At 40.3% G+C, this 3,903-nt stretch overlaps 1 long non-coding RNA gene across 1 annotated transcript; it reads right to left on the reverse strand.

The window, feature by feature from the left end:
* Positions 1-2,008: 2,008 nt before the first annotated feature.
* On the reverse strand, positions 2,009-3,101 carry LOC139438813 (uncharacterized). The gene is made up of 2 exons (XR_011648539.1): positions 2,897-3,101; positions 2,009-2,184 (listed from the first exon to the last, which is right to left on the reverse strand). It is a non-coding gene; the product is annotated as an uncharacterized lncRNA (long non-coding RNA).
* Positions 3,102-3,903: the final 802 nt, after the last annotated feature.

A 3,903-nucleotide genomic window follows, 5' to 3' on the forward strand; every position in this document is an offset into this window, starting at 1 on the left:
GGCTTCCCGCTCCTTCCCCAGAAGCCTCCTGCAAACATCTGCTTGCCGCCAGTGGTGGGAATTGAATCCCATAGGCATTCCTGAGTCAATTACGGGCAAGTAGGGTTACTTTTAGATCAGTCCAGCCTGTCTTTCAGATGAGGTCAATCTCTGAAGTTACATCAGAAGAGGAGTAGAATAGGTGCTGGGGAGTCAACAGCAATGTCCATAATGTCAGCCCCTGACCTGGCCTGATGGGTGCCCAGCGGTCATCTGTCCATAAACTGTCCACAGGCACCTTCAATGTGATATGTCCAAAGTTGAACTCAGAGTCTGTCCACTGAAGCTGCTCCTCCTCCCATGTGCCTAAAGCCAGAACTCAGGAAGCGAGCTTCAACTCTTTCCTTTTCCTCATCCCCCATACAAGTCAATCATCTAGGCACTCACCCAATGTCTTCAGGATCCCCCTCTTTCACCCCCTCATCACGCCTCACTTTAATTATTGCAATCCCCTCCTACATGATCTCCCTATTGCAAGTCCCCTTTAATCTACGCCCCCACTGCTGCCAGCGTTGTATTTCTGGATTCAGTCATAAGGCAAGGAAAGATCGTGTCATTACTTTATTTAACTCCCGTTCACAGCTCCCTTTAGATTCTGAATATGGTTTACTTATTTATTCAAAAGATACTTATTGGGGATCTTCATATGCCAGGCTTTGGGTTAGGTGATATAAATAAAAGCACAGACAAAATAGATGGCATCCCTGCCTTCACAGGAGTTTATAGTCTAGGGGACTCTGGAGGAGTGAGTGAGAGACACCTACAGGGGAGTCCTAATCCCAAGAGTACAGCCTGGGGCCAGTTTTTATAGGAAATCAGCACCTTGAACATGGGTGGGTGGGAGCTGCCAAAAGAGCAAATAAGTGCCTCTTCAGTATTCCCAAAATTCTTTGTAACTTATTAAATCATTCACAATATGGTCCTAATAGCTGTTTATGTCCCAGAACCTTCCTTTAGACTACCGTCTTGTACAACATTATATGCTCATAGCCTAAACAGTTGTGCACCGTGTATTTTCATTTCATAGATCTGTTTATTTATACCCTGCCTTGGTTTAGGGTTGCCAAACACATAGTAGGAACGAAAAAAAAAATATGTTGAAACCCTGTACAAGTGAAAAAATAAGACCCAGCTAGATTGAGGCTATTACTTAAAGTCAACCAGCTAAATTTTCTATGAAAAGCTTTTATAGAAAACAAAGTGAGTTCTCCATCACAGGAATTGTCTAAGACAAGGTGGATATTGTAGAGCATAGATTATTCCTAAATCTTCATGGTCTTATCGAAGCTGTGGTCCTACAAAGTATGGTACAGATTAGTGATTTATAATCCCTTACAGAATTTCTTAATATTAAATAAATTTTATCTCTTAGGTTTGGACAGTTTAGGGAATTTGAGGTTAATACCTACAAATATTTATCTAAAGAAGTTTAATAGGTTCTAGACAAATGTATCTTATGAGAACCACAATTTATGTTTATTTATATAATGTAAATTTATCTTTTAGAAAATGAATGTGGTATAATAAATGCATAGCATTTTGAATTTTGCCCAGGAAAGCAGTTTCAAGTGAGTAGGTTTCACTGAATGCCCTGAAAGAATAATGCAATGTCATTAAATCCCATGGAGCCAAGCAGAGTTCTCAATGAAACAAGAATTAACTTTGAGGGATATTTTAATATGAAAGTGCTAGTGAGTATGCTAAAATCACATAAATTGTCCCTTATCAGCATCAGAAAATATTGATTAGGTCTATCATGTGGATAGATTAATGAGGACATGAAAGCATCAAATGTCCAAAAGCTGAATGTTGCCCCAGGATGCCCCTTGAGTTCTTTTTTAGAATCTTTTAAAATTTATTTTTTATCAATGGTACAAGTTACTCACTTAACACAAAATAATAGCTACAGTAACAATAAATCTGCTTTAATCAGTGGTTACACTCGCCCCTTATTTTTATTCATTCCCGATCGTGAGGATTTGGGATGATGTCTGCTCTGATGCTCCAGGCTGAGAAGGGACGTAGACAGAGATATCGTGGAGCAGAGGAATGGCAGTGTTTTGCTTGCAGTTGAAGATCCTTCTTGCTTTGGGGATGGGCTGGTCCATCATCATCTTGTTAGTTGTCCAGGGAAGACCTGGAGAACTGGAGAGTAGGATTTGGCCACATTTCTGCACATCCTTGGATTCTTAAGTACAATTTTTATGAAATTGGAGTTCATAACTTTTCAATTATTTCCAAATTATAATAAAAGTAATTGTGAACATATTATTGTTCTTATTTTGACCTAGTAATCAAAATTTCTGTAATAGCTCTTGCATAGAGCAAGATGATATCATATTTTAAAAATAAATAAAAATATGTTAATATTTTTCTAAAACCACTCAGTCGAAACCCTCCTTTCCAGGCAGTTTCTGTTTTGTGGAAATGAGCTGCCAAGACCTGGCAATTCAACTCTCAATTATAAACAACGCCCACTTATCTTAAAACTTTGTCAAGGTGGAAATCTATCTGTAAATCTCTCTTCAAAATTGGGCCTAGCTGACTATCCCGTGTTTGTGGAAAGAAGACACAGCTTATTAACAGAAGGGCCCAAATACTAAACTTATAAAGATTGTCCAAGAGGAAGCACCCAAGGTAAACAGAAATTTCCAATAGTTGTAAATAACAAAGGACACACAGTTGGTATGTCCTTCATTGAGTTACCACATCATAGGCTCATAGTAAATGAGCACATCATGGCTCAAGACCTGTGTAGAGGCCCTCCTATGACCCAACGAAATGTGGGGACACACATCACCATCAGATCAGATCCCTTCCTGCACAGAAAAATAAACAAGGTATTGACATCACTCACAGCCAATCAAAGCTCAGCCATGATGGCAAGGAAAAGTGTTGGAAGAATTCTTTTGCGACTGAGAGTCAGGGAGAGCTTGCCATAGGCTTGATAAGCTGTCCTGACACACACCCAGGTATTCTGAGCTGTATTTACAAAACAGCATTAGTAGGTGACCCTGAAGTTCCCGAATGTGGCCAGCAATACATCAGCAATTGTGGTGACAGACCCAGGTGACCAGGGACAACCTTTGTTCCGTCACGTGATTCTACAATAAATATTACTCATCCAGTGTACACATAGGATGTGGCGAGGCTTCCTGAGCAGGCAAAACCCTCTCCCAGAGGTCAGAGTACACTCCCTGTTCCAGGCAGATCCCTACTCCACTTTATTGCCTTTGCCTTAGAAACCCATAGTTTTCCCACTTAGTAGAAGCCAGTTGCAGAACAGTGGCGTCAGTGCTTGCTTAGCAGAGCTGCTTTCAAGTACTCCTTTTTTCTTCTGAGTTCTGAATAATGCACGGTTCCTTGGTTTTGACTAAACCAGGCCTGTACCTTAGAGTCTCTCCCTTTCCTAGCCTCTCCTAAGTTAACATGAAATGTTCTGAATGTTCTCACCCCATGGCTCCATTGACTGGAGATACTGCACAACCGGAAGGCACTGCTGTTGTTCCTGGAGGCACAAGTCTGCTTATCAGACTGTCTCTTCCATTCTTCATGTGATCGCAGGCCTCTCTCAACACAGCATTGTAGATCCTTCTGACAAGTCACAGCAGAAGCAAAAAGTATCACCATGACATGCGATGCTCAGCATCATCAATGTAACACAGACATTATATTATTCCCTTGGCTGTTTTAAAATTTATTAATGCACATATACAGCCATTTTGTTTTGTTTGTTTTTTTCACCACAATAGAATGGACTGTTTCCCTAGAAATTCTCAGTATTATAAGAAATATCACACTCTACAGCTTTCTGGTCTATAAAGCATTAAAGAGAGAGAACTGACAGAAAGAACTAGCACTCAA

Source organism: Dasypus novemcinctus, chromosome 4, assembly GCF_030445035.2.
Source record: "Dasypus novemcinctus isolate mDasNov1 chromosome 4, mDasNov1.1.hap2, whole genome shotgun sequence".
NCBI lineage: Eukaryota > Metazoa > Chordata > Mammalia > Cingulata > Dasypodidae > Dasypus > Dasypus novemcinctus.